This window comes from Candoia aspera, chromosome 4, assembly GCF_035149785.1.
Source record: "Candoia aspera isolate rCanAsp1 chromosome 4, rCanAsp1.hap2, whole genome shotgun sequence".
NCBI lineage: Eukaryota > Metazoa > Chordata > Lepidosauria > Squamata > Boidae > Candoia > Candoia aspera.
In genome coordinates this window covers 98811404-98824728 of record NC_086156.1, presented here as the reverse complement: position 1 = coordinate 98824728, position 13325 = coordinate 98811404, and the positions used below count along the sequence as shown (strand labels likewise).

At 39.4% G+C, this 13325-nt stretch overlaps 1 protein-coding gene across 5 annotated transcripts in view; it reads left to right on the top strand.

Annotated features, from left to right (window-relative positions):
* Positions 1-1356: 1356 nt before the first annotated feature.
* The window catches only part of PPP6R1 (protein phosphatase 6 regulatory subunit 1), a 51375-nt gene continuing 39406 nt past the window's right edge, over positions 1357-13325 (top strand). For 2 of the 5 annotated variants that reach the window (XM_063301178.1, XM_063301176.1), the window contains exon 1: positions 1358-1524. The gene's annotated coding sequence lies outside the window, so the exon portion shown is untranslated. Of the gene's footprint in view, positions 1525-13325 lie in introns of all 5 variants that reach the window. The other 3 variants (XM_063301177.1, XM_063301175.1, XM_063301174.1) reach the window with 3 other exon arrangements.

Genomic DNA, 13325 nt, shown 5'->3' with positions numbered 1-13325 from the left:
CTGTTTAGCAGCAGCAGCTTAAGTGGATCTTATGTTCAAAGAAAAGTTACCACCATGTTTGTATGTATGGGTCTCAGCCTTGTTTGGTCTTGGCTTAGCAAGTTGTATAAACCCAGTTATTTTGGTTCTTAAACCATGATTCATGGCTTAGTACAAAATAACAACTTGCTATATAGCTTGCAGGTCTCCAAAGCAATAACCATTTTCCCTCCCTCATTCCAAACCACCCACATTAACTGACAGAGGTACTATTTTTGGGGAGGCTTCCTATGCTCAGTCCACCAACTCCCGGCTGCCTGCTTTGTGATTGTTACAGCATTGTCGGCAGACATCATACAGTTACGGTTAGGATGCTAGTATCCGAGGTGATATGCACAACACTGACCTACTTCTCCTTTACAATAGGACCCCTCGGACTACTGAAACCACCACTGGCTCAGTATCCTGGCTGCACTGTTATGCCTGGAATGGCTTAGATTCATGACACAACTGTTAGGCTTGTGTAATAAGTGTTTTAAGAAATGTCACATGTCTTGAACATATGGCCCTTCAACTGGGAGGGAAATTGCAATATATGGTCATTTTAAAGAGTTTTTTTTTTACATGCCCCAGGAACCTGGTTTAAGTCAGTACTCATGAAAATTAGACTCTGGTAGCAATATGTAAGAAAAATATTGGTGCATGGCAGAGTAATAAGCTTTGCTGGCAAAATCAAAAATTTAAAGACAGGTTTATTATACAATAAATACGTTTGTGGACTGGAATATTCCACCAAATGAATGGCCTGATAAAACGCTACGAGCATGAGAATGGACGGGGGAGCAAAAGACCACAAGATACAACAGCCCGTGAGGTTGATGCTTGAAACCGCGAATACAGACCGCACGAAGAAAGTACGACGGGCGGTGTCCGTATTTTAATAATAGTGCATATAATGTATTTCAATGGCCCTCCAATAAAACTGGCTTAAAAGAAAGAGCAGTAAGAATAAAGCAAGTGGACGCAAAGGTGCCAGCCTGGGCAAGCTTGGAGTCGACTTTGAACCGAACCGAACCGAACAGATCTTCAATGAAACGCACGTGAAAATAGAAGCATCCCACCGCAGCGCATGCGCACTGTATACGGGGAGAGCATGGCGCGTGCGCTGCTCGCGTTTCTCCTTCCCTCCCTCGAGGCCAAATGGGAGGAGCCGAGGAAGCGAGGGCGAGCTTGCGGGGCAGGGAGGAACCAGTGAGAAGGAAGAGCGCGCGGAAGAAGAGGAGGAGCCGCAGCGGCGGCGGCAGCAGCAGCAGCGAAAGGCCAAGCGGAAGGAAAGCCGTTCTGGGTATAAGGGGTGGGATTTAGGCGGAGGAGGAAACAGCAAGTCGGCGGCTGGAGGCGCGCGCGGTGGCTTGTGGGATCGTGGCGGTGAAGGCAAGGGGAAAAAAAAAAGGCGAGTGAGCGAGCCTTCCCTATTCCCTCCGCCAGCGAAGAAAGGGCAGGAAGGAGGGGGCTCGAGCCCGGTGAGCGCGCCGGACCTTGAGGGTGAGGAGAAGGGAAGCGGGAGAGCGAATGTGTCTCGGAGGGGGAAAGAGAGAAGGGGGAGCCCTGTGGGAAAGGAAGCTGCCGCCATTTTAGAGAACCCTTTGGGAGACCCTCCCCCTCTCCATGCCCCCCTCAGTGTCTTCTCCCCCCCCCCGCTCCGTTTGTTCGCTGTCTTCCCTCTTCTCGCCTCAGGAGTGCTTGCTTGGGCCCTCCTCCCTCGCTCCCTCAGGTAACAATCCGGCTTTCCTTTCGCTGCTTCCCCGCAAGCACCCACCCCCCCTCAACTCCACGCCTCCCCCACCAGACTCGCGGCGCTTCTCCCGGCTTCTTCACACTGCTAGGCAGTGAAGGGATGGGATCGTCGGCTTTTCGGTCCTCAGGACACTAGCAGCCTCTTGTGATACCTTAAGATTGGGTGGTTGGAAAGGTAGGGAGACCCTTGCCCCCCCCCCCCATTTAGCCATTTCCTCCAAAAGTTCTGGAGACAGTCTGAAAACTATAAGCTTGAATATATGCGCGTGCACGAATAGCAAATTCGTCTCGTTTGGACAGAATTGAAATTTCCTTGACCAGAGTGCGAAGTATTTACAAAACAGTGATTTAAAAAAAAAAACAGCAGGAAGGTGATGCTTAAATCGCATGCATGTATCTGCACATAAATAAATGACGCTTGCTATTGAGAGGAACAAGTGTCAGAAATTTTCGAGCTCCTATCTTTCTGTCTTTTGTGAGAATGGCAACTTCTGAGTGGATGGGGTGATGATTTTGATGTGTATAAGTGGCTGCACTGTTACAGGTTTGATTAGCCGAGAAAAAGTGTGTTCCTTTGAATTCAGTGCCCAGCATGCACAGTTCTCATTTTTCCTTAATTCCTAGCTAAAATATTCACCAGGACACATTGCAGATGTTCCATATGTTGTATGAAATAATTCATGCCTTGTATTTTACTTCTCAAAATCATTCTCACAGCTTAGAATTGTCACATGCCAGTGCAGATGGAAACATCCACCCTTACTGTATAACATGCTTTAACCACCTTTTGTACACAGCAGAAAGGTTAAAGTGTGTTAATGGATAAACTAAGCTCCGATAACTGCATACACAATAATATTTCCTTGGCGATTCTAAATAATGACAATCATGAATTGTCATCTGTAGCTAGTAATATTCAATACTGTATTTGGTGAGTCTGATAAATAACAGTTCTTCATCTTGTTTGTGATAGAAGTTATCTTCTGTCCCTTTCAGGAGCTGGGCCTTTTCAGTTAAGATTAAAGATACATGTTTGACCATTTGTGTAGGTCTAGGCACTTTCAATCTAGGCAGTTTCCACGTGAGTTGAAATCTTTTGTATAAAGAAAGTTTTAGAGGGTGATCAGACAATTTATTATTGATTTAATGAATTCCTCTATCTTTTTGAATTATCTATCACAATGCAAAAGTAGGTGAACCTGTTTTTCTGTTTGAGAGTTAAAAGAATAAATGGATTTTTGCCCTTGTCTTCAAAGTTTTAGCAGTTTTAAATTATGAGAATCAAGAAGGAATTGATAAATTTGGGGTTTCACTTGGCACATCTTCATTGAGTCTTCTGACTTCCTAAACAGTTATGGAGTGTACTTGAAAGAAAAATCTAAATTTCTTTTAAAAAAAAGTTGAATTATTGGCAAGTGCCTGCTTCCTGTGAACTCTGAGAGAGGAGTCTGGAAATAAGAACCCTTACTGGTATGTACATCTTAGATCTTAATTCATATGGCATGTCACATTTGCTATGGACCTGATGCTCTCTTAGTTGCACTTTATTCTGGCAATGAAATAATAAAACTAGAAAGTGATGATTCATGAAAGTAGAGCTGTAGAAATGAGAGTATATTGACAAGGCCAGATTACAAATGTTTTATAAGCATCACTTTTTTTTTTAATGATATCGGAAAGGCACCATGTTGGGAAAAGCTGCTGTAACTGACTGAATGGTTTTATAGTGCTTATATTTGATGGTCCTGAACTGTACATTTGATTTCCTAGTGCAAAGAACTTGCTCTAAACTGGGAAGTGAACACCAAAAAAGTCTTGGAAGGGGGGAAAACTGATTTTTACCAGAATAGCTTGTAATCTTCAGAGCTAAGTTGAAAGCAAATTGAGTTCGTAGCTTGTGTATAGAATTCACTAAAGATCCGTAGGTGCATTGTATTTTGTTCTTTTTTCATAGTTTAGAACTGAGCTTGAGAGGATTAGTTATGTGCTGTGTGTGTGTGTGTGTGTGTATGGCTACTGTCCATTGGGGACATTAAAATATACACAAACTGATCTGTGATGCAGTTCCTTCTCCTTTCCAGTGATCTGTCTGCTATTAAGAACCAAACAGAAGGGAATCACAGCAGTCTGTCTCTGATGTGCCTTGTTTAAACTTTGGGAAAGTGCAAACCTTTTCTCTTATCTGAAAGAGGTCAAACAAAAGTAAGCCATAGAGATTATTATTATTTATAGTTTGTCCTATTTTAAAGATTCAAGCTGCTTTGGCAATCATAGTTAAATCTAGGAGGTGTGCAGCTGCAGACTGCTTTGACTGTTTTGGCAAGAAGAGGCATAAAATTAACCCCACTGCTACTACAATCAGCACATATGGAAGCAATTGAAATAGAAGACTTGACATTTCAACAAAGCTTTTCTTCTGATATCTTTTGACCAGGCAGCCAGGTATCTCAATTCCTTACATGTTTTCTATAGAAGCATTGCTCTGTAGAAGGAGTCATGCATGTTTTTATACCTGATTGAGCAGAGGGACTAATATCTATCTTGCACCCACACCAGATATGAGGAATTCTGCTACAGTAAATAAGCTCAGAGCAAGAATTTTACTGCCTGTTAATGAGTTTATATCTAGCTCTGGCATAAGGAGATCCTCATTCATACTGCAAAGTTCGAGTGATTTTTCCATGACAGTGGGGGAAATTTATGACATCTCTCTCTTTTTTTTTTAATGCAAGATTGAAGCTTTTCTCCAAGCAAAAATAGATGGTTGTATTTTACAAGAATACTCATCAGGAAGCCAGGATTGGCTAACTTGGTAGGAGAGCCTTAGCTTGACTGCATAGTGTGGATTTCTCCAAGTTGAAATGACCACTTAGTTTTCTCTTGCAGTACTCTCTTTGGCCTTTGAGACCTAGAAAGCCTATATCATAAATATATACTAAGCTTTGTTTTCTTGGAAAAGGAATGCAATACAGAATGTAGGTACTAGCCATAAAGTACAGGTCTGAAGCAGCAAAGGAAAGCAGAGCTTGAGAGATTAGCTAATTCATTTTGCCATTCAAAAACTTGAGTACTGTGCTTTCCAGGTTAATAAGTCGCCTTGGGGGCAGGGGAACACGCTCTGTTCCAGATATAAGAATTGGGCATTTGAGGCCTGTCTGATGAAGAAGAATAAGAAGCAGGGTAATTTTTGAATAAAAGTAAGTTCTTAGTGTGTTACCACTGAGAGTAATGATATTGATAAACTCGTGGTTGGGGTGAGAAATAGCTTTATGACCTTATGCATATAACTGAAGAATCAGTAAGCCTGCATTTCTTTAAAATGTGGTTTGTTAAAAGGTAACAATTGATGTTTGCAGTAACTTGGAGAATCCATAGTTACAATAAATACTAGCCTGGTTGCTACTGGTGACTAAAAGGAATGCACAAATGTTGGCTGACCTGTAGAGGTAAAGAAAGCTTGGCAACAACTCTTCCCTGGCAGAAGGAGGGAATGTGTGCTTCACAGCCTAATACTTTCAACGAAGTGTGTTTAAGCTATGGTAACCAACATTACCTTCTATCTGCCTTTCCTCCTTTGAAATTCTAATTTGGCTCTAAGTTTCTCCACTTGGGCTGCAGGGAGCCAAAGAATTTCCAGCCTTCCTGCTACTTAAAACTGGGAATGGCAGCAACTGTAATAGTATAACAGCTCAAATTATCTCCATTCCATTCTCCAGAGTTGGGATGTAGTCTGCTTGCTCATCATTTCCCCATGGCAAGTGGATTTTTTTTTTAAGTCTAGGAGTAAAGTTTCCCAATAAACAGTCTGGGCAATGTTTTATAATTTGGAAGAAAACAAGTTTCTTCCTGCAGGGTTGCCAGGGTCCCCAAAGTAGTTAACATAAATATATGTTGTAGACAGATAGAAGTGTTTATGGATTAATTATTTTGATTTTGTTTGTAAAGGTCTCTTGAATTTTCTCTTGGAAAGGAGCTACAGCTATTTTATTTTCTATGTCTCATACCATCATTTGTTGTACTTCCTCTCAGAAACTATGAGCCCCCCTAGTATTGCCAACACCATTACTTGACATTTGTATGAAAGTGTAAGATTCTTCCTCCCCTACTACCAGTTAAATATTTATTTCTTTGTTTAAGATTCTGAAATATACGCTTCCTTTTACAGAACTTGGCAAATAGGTTTGTTCTTTTTAAGGGGGAAATTGTGATCTAGAGCCTAGCACATTTTGGGCCATAATTCTCTGAGCATACTTGTACATAGTTTGAGTAAGAGCATGACATGATATGTGCACACTTCATAACTGGACTGAAACAGATGGAGTATGCCGGGCAGCATATTGAATAAAAATAAAGCAGTAGCATGGCTAGCGTCTCACAAAGAGTTGAACGGCAGCATTTGTGCTAGCTGAATAGAACTGGGCATATCTGTCTTAGATCTTTGATGTAGGTGTTCTGTTCAACCATTAAAACACACAAACACACCACGCCTCATCTTTTAGCAGGCTCCTCTTTACCAATTCTTTTTTTTTGTTCTGGGAGATCGTTAGTTGTGGCTGTTGTGGGCAAGAGTTCCTGTTGAAGGGCTATATCTCTCTGGGCTCTAAAGTGTAACTGCTGCCTGATATTGATATAGGTGTTGCTTGTATAACCTTTTAGTGTTGTGTGGTCAATAGTCTTGTTGATTTCTTTTTATGTTCCCGCTCTTTTTGTGTGGGTGTGAAATGTCTTGGGTGGAGAGGATAAAGGTTCTTATAACCAAAATACAAACCTTTGTAATGCTGTAGGTAAGGAAGGAGGTGCTAAGAATGGCAACGTTTGGTGTAGTAGTTAAAGTGCTGTCTTAGAAACTGGGAGACTGTGAGTTCTAGACTTCCCATAGACATGAAACCCAGCGGGGTGACTTTGGGCCAGACACTCTCAGCCCAACCCATCTCACAGGGTTGTTGTGGGGAAAATAGGCAGGAGTATTAGGTATGTTCTCCACTTTGAGTTGACCAAATAAATAAATATCAGGATAAAATATGATACTATTAATGATGATGATAAAGCAAGAAAATGTCTACTGGAGATAAACATTCTTGTAGTCAATTTGAGATGTTGGTCTCAGCAGACCCTGTAAATAAGACCCTTTAGTGATAAGTCCTGCCTAAGTTCATTTAGTTAATCTAATATATCCCAGCTTTTTAGCAAATGCCTTGAAGCCCATCTAAATAAAAAGGATAAAAAAGCAATGCATTAAACAAAAATGACAGATCAGAGAAAGATGAAGCAAATTGTTTAATTAGAGAGCACCCTTGTCATCAAGGGCAAGCAAATATTATTAAAAGTGGATCGGCCTCACTTGATGCCTGTAAGCTGGTCATAAAAGTGCCAGATGAGAATGGCTAAGAAGGGAATTTCATAATTTGGATGCTACCAGTGAGAAGACTTCCATTCTAATACTGTAGATACTTGCTAATCCTGTTAATAGTTTAAATGCTATCTTCCCCATTTGTCCTGTGTCTTGTTTTCCCCAGAATTTGGGTCAATATTGCCCATTACCTTTATATATTACCAGATTTAGACTACAACCCCTGAGATGAGGAAACCCCTCTTCTGTGAAGGGTTTTTTAATTATTATTCATGGGGAAAGTCCCTCAGCTGATGTTGAAATACAGCCAGGTCAGCTGTGGGCAGTCAAGCATTGATACATTTTACAGCACAGAAGAAAACAAAGCTTTCTGTGTGTGCGCAGTCCCTAAAGGGAAAATCTGGAGAGCAAGGGAAGGCCTTCAGCATCTGGAAAGCAGCGTGAAATTAGACCAGAGGCAACAGGTTTCCCACTCCTCTTCTAATCATCCTGATCGTGACATGTGATCTCAGTTCTTTTTCACAGAATTTTGCACATGTCCTAGTTTTTGACTTACTGTTCAGATAGTTATGTATGACCAACCATAGTTCTTTAACTGTCATGTTGCATGACTGATGCCTGCTTCAGAGTGTGGTGAATTTGAGACCAGTACAAATTGCTTTCACTATTACCTCATCTGAACTTCGGTGACTGTTTCTATGGCCGTGCTGACAGGCCTTTGGGCCTGCTGCTTACGAAGAGTTCATTAAGTGATTGTGACTAGGTGGCCAAGTTCCAGTGAAGTTGTGCAAGTGACCCTGACTGATCTTGCTAATAGAGGGGGAAGGGGATGGAGGGTTATCTGGACCTCACTCTACAGTTATGGGTGAATATTAGCAAAAATACTGTGAAATTATTAATGGCATTCATACAGGTCATACATGAGAGATGCACAAAACAGTTTTGGAGTAAATATTCATAAAATGAATAATTATATTTTGATCTACTGTAGAAGTGTGTGCATTGTATAGAGCAAGAGTAGGCAACTTGATGCCATCCAGATGTTTTAGACTGACTCACATAATACTCAACTGCTGGCCAGGCTGGTTGTGGTTTATGAGAATTATAATCCGAAGTATCTGGAGATACCAAGTTGATTATCTTACTATTAAGTGTGGTTGTGCATATAAGCATATATTTATCTTAAAATCATGGTAAAATAATGCAGTTTTGTGACATATAATTTGTTTCTATTTCTTATAAATAAAGTTTTAAAAATAGAAATTTTTAACTTCTGGAATTCATTTTTGATTTTCAGAAATCCTGGCCATATTTTGATCTTGTAATTTAAAAAGGCCAGTATCTGGAAACTATAGCTGGAAAAGTCTTTTGAAAAATGCTGATCTGTTATGTTGTTCAGCAAAGCTTTTAAACTTTTACATTTATTCTCCTTCAGTTCTCTACCCATGCCACACCTTTAGACACTACTGCTTTGCTTTTTTTTCCCAAATGAAGTATGCAAATGGAGAATGACGTACAAAACTTGAGCTTGTACAAAAGCTCTTTTGCTTGCATAGTGCATTTTTGCATTTCCTATTGAGTTAGTTTGCTGATTGATGTTGAGAAGCTGTAAAATAGTGTTCAAACTGTGAAGAACGGAAAAATAGGAAAAGCTTTTTGGCACTGAGGCATAATGATACAAGCTTCAGTCTAAATCTCAGCACGTAATATAGTACATTTTAAACCAAATATTATGTAGGTTTGATTAATTTTGTGGATCAGAGAGTTACCAGTGAGATTAAAATTCTTGTAATCAAACTCTGGGACAATTTTTATTGGCAGCACTATTTGGACAAGTGTCTTATTTGCTTGCATTTATTTGCTGCATTACTGTGTATATCACAAAACTCATTAATTCAACATAGAATTCATTTGTTATCAGTAGCATATAGGTCTTCTCTCAAAATCTTGCTTTCTCTGAGCTCACACATTGTATCAGGCAATCCACTTATTTATTTATTTATTAAATTTATATCACCGCCGATCTCCCCCAATGGGGGACTCTGGGCAGTTTACAATAAATAGCATTAAAAACATAGCCACATAAAAATTACCTTAAAATATACATAAAAACAAATGTAAAATCCAAGTGGAGATGGAACACAATCACTAAGAGGTGCTATGGTGCCAGCCATCCCCAGGTGGAGCTCTCACTCTCCCCCTCCCAAGCAAGGCGGCAGAACCAGGTCTTAAGTTTCTTCCAGAAGTCTGAGAGCAAGGAAACCTGTCTCAACTCCGGGGGCAAGATGTTCCAAAGGGTGGGCGCCACTGCAGAGAAGGCTCACCTCCTGGATCCCGCTAGATGAAATTCCTTTGCTGATGGGGTCCGTAGCATTATAGCTGAATGCAGGGGGTTGTGAAGAGTAAGGATTCATAGTGTTCTCCAGAAATAGAGGTGGTACTGAAATTCTAAACTGAAGGAGTTTTTTCTTGCCTTTATTCCTGTAAGCATATGCAGAAGAGTGACAGAAGTTCTCCATAATTCTTACACTGTGATGATGGTGAAAGGTCCCCTCTGCAAGCACCAAGTCATGTCTGACCCTTTGGGGGGATGCCGCTTTCACAATGTTTTCTTGGCAGAATGTAGCAGGGTGGTTTGCCGTTGCCTTCCCCAGTCGTCACCTTCCCCAGAAAGCTGGGTGCTCATTTTACCAACCTCAGAAGGATGGAAGGCTGAGTTGACCTGAGCCGGCTACCCGAGGGAGAATCCAGCTTCCACTGGGATCAAACTCGGGTCGCGGGGAGAGTTTTTGGTTCCAATACTGCCACCTACCACTCTGCGCCGCACAAGGCTCTTAAATTCTTACACTACAGTTTTAATTATTTTTATTAAGTTTTTTAATGTTTCTATTTTACTTTAGATTTATTCTGTGGTAACTATATAACTTCTGTGAAAAAGGCTGTGTAACATAAGCACTACTGTGTAGTGCTGACAATAAAAAGTTGAATTGAGGAAAATATAAAATAGACTTTTATATTAAAATACATGATTAATTTTTTGCGTTATCTGTAGCAAAATATAGTACCTTGAGTTTCGACTGCCACCAATTTCTTAACTTTTGCTGATCTCTCAAATTATTGGAAGAGATCCTTAGTTTAACCCAGTGTTTCCCAAACTTGACAGTTTCTAAATGTGTTGACTTCAATTCCCAGAATTCTCAGCAATATATCTGGAAGATGCCAAGGTTGGAAAACAATAGTCTGACCTCTCAACTTACTGCATTCCTGTGACCATTTGATGCAATGCAGCCTTTAATGATGTCAGTACTACTGTGTTGTTGCTCCAGGTAGGCTCTAGCTGTTATATTAACCCTTGCAAAATAATCATTTGAGCCTGCCTGGTTGTTAAGATTCTCATGGAGTTGTCTTGCCTCCCTTTATATGAAGTGAGATTAGTGGTGATGTCAGACAGATGTAATGATAGACCATTTTTTCCTGTTTGCATAATGACAAGACTAGCTAGTTTCTATGGTTTTAATGAGTTTTAAATTTATACTGGCAGTCTTGACTTTTCTCTTTGAAATGACATTTGAGATTCATTATTGTTTGATGATCTTGTGGTTGTGGTTAAATGTGAGCTGTAACTTGTAAGCCATCAAGGGACTGCTGAAGTATAATATATTTTAGATAACTAGTGCTTTCTTTCATTGGCATTGATAAGGAGACACTGAACACATTTTCAAACCATTAAGCTATTTCAGCTATTATCAGTCTGGATGTCAGGACAATAGGTCTGTAAAAATACCTATAGGAATAATTATTTGAACTTATTTTAAATGTTGGCTTTCCATATCATCTAGCTTGATCTTAGAAAATTTCTAGCACTTGGAATACAGTAAAAATGAGAAGAGTTTACTCTTTATTTAAGTAATCCCTCCCCAAATTAGTGCCCTTGTAGATGCCTGAAATGCCCCAAGTTGGAAGATTGGTTTAGAATCATGCAAATTGGACCTGTTATATTTTCTTTTAATTGAAAACTATATGTAGAGCTGCGTTTTTGTACTTCTAGTGCCTGCATAGGATAGAGGTTGTCTTTGTGATGTGCTATTTAATTTGGCAGTGGGAGACATTTATTTGGAACCTTATCATCAATAAAAAAGTAAAGATTCCTTCTAGCTGAGCTGAAGCCCTGATAACAATATGGACACATCTCATGTAGTTTTCTTCACAATAGTAACGAAGTGATTTGTCATTGTCGTCTTCTAGCATGTGTTTTGACATCCCCTTCCAGCCTTTCTGTTTAGGATTTCCTGATGGACTTCCATCTAAGTAGTAATCAGATCCAGCCCCCCCAAGTTAACTAAGTGCTGCTGATCTGCTGTGACATGTCCCCAATATAATCAGATTTGAAATCAGATTTTCCCTACCTAACACAGAAAAAAATCTCTATCATATTAGGTAGGTTTACAGTGTCCGCTTAGAAATTAAAGACAAAGTTGGAAATTTAATTTGGCAATTTGTAGGCACATAATATGCTGTGCACCTCTTCTGTTGTAGGTTTGGATCCAGATTTATTCACACTAAACCTTTTGAAATAATGATTAAAATATTACTGTTTTCAGTGAGTAAGTATAGATAAATCATCATTTGAATTCATCAAATTCCTTGTGTGTGTGTGTGCATTTACATATTTGAGGGGAAAATAGTTGATTACAGCATACTGTGCTATATGAGTGTTAATGGTGTGTATTAGTGACACATTGTTCCTTTATTGCAGCTATGGATTTTGTTTTTCTGTATTATGACTTTAGTAGTGGAAATAGTACTTTTTGTTGGTGTTGGTAGGAGTGTTAAGTAGTATTTTACACAATACTTCTACCACCACCATCACCAAAAAGAAGTACTTAATATGTGGTTAAATGATAAACTATTGTTCTGTAACCAAGACGGAATTTTTTAAAAAGCTTGTACAGATGTAATTAATGTCAGGATCAGTTTTTGTATGAAAACATTCTGCTCTAGAGCACTTCCTGACTGCTGTGAATTGTTTAGAGTCTTGAAATCTGGAAGTTCAGTAACTTTCCAGAGTGTCAGTCATCTTTCCAAGAGTTCTCCCATAGAGAATTGTAACTGGCTCCTATCAGTCAAGTGGAATATTCTGATATGCTGTTTCTGTACAGTATGGAAATATTAATCTCTCTACCAAGAGAGAATAGAGTAGAAGCACAAAGCAACATTTTACAGGCAATTATGTGAAAACAAGAGGTCACTTTGAAACTAAACAGTATTGCATCAGTAGGAATGTTTTATTTGAGGAATTAGTGAAGTCAAATGTCTTGATATAAAGAGGGGTTTATTCAGGAAAGGGTGAAGTCAGGACAAAGAATGGAATAAAATCACATTACATGCAGAATTCCAAAATAAAATCTCAGTTACCTGTTACTGCATGAGTGAATTTTGGGTTTCAGAAAATATGCACAGATCATTGTCTAGAGGCTGAGAATACTAGATCAGCAACATCTGAGAATATAATTGGTTATCTAGTAAGTATATGAGAAAGTCATTTAACAACCATACTTTTGAATGATAAAAGTTGTGGCAAGTTCCATTTGGGCAACTATTACGCAAAAGATCTTTCTGTTTGAATGCACAGTGAGGGTGGGGGGGGATTGTGACATTTGGGCAGTTATAACAATGCTTTACCTCATAGGTATTATAAAGCATGGTTGATGTAAAGTTGGGCTGTGGGGTCTATCACAACAATACATCCCATCCCAGAAGACGCTAGTAGGCAACACCTTCTCTACTACATGGGATATTGTCTCAAAAGTTATGTTCCTCCATTATCAGACTTTTCCTCTTTTTCTAAAATCTGTGGTTAAGCCCCAAGCATGAATAATTTTAAAACAAACGTATGTACATTTCCAAAAACGTATCTGTGCTACTTGTTCCCATTGCAGAATCTGAACTCTGTGGTTGTAAACTTTTACCTTTGTTCCTGACTTGATTTGGTTAGTATTCCTTATAGTTGCTATGCTGTCTGGTTCTTGCTGCTGCTTTTTTTCCAAATACGAAAGGTGAAATGTGAAGGAATTGGTTTATTCCCCATTTTTTTTAACATTTTAGTTCCAAAAGAATGGAGCAGGATTAATTAGCCTGTTATATTTAAGATATAAAACCAAAGAATATTGCAGAGGAGAAACAGTCTGCTCTATTTTAT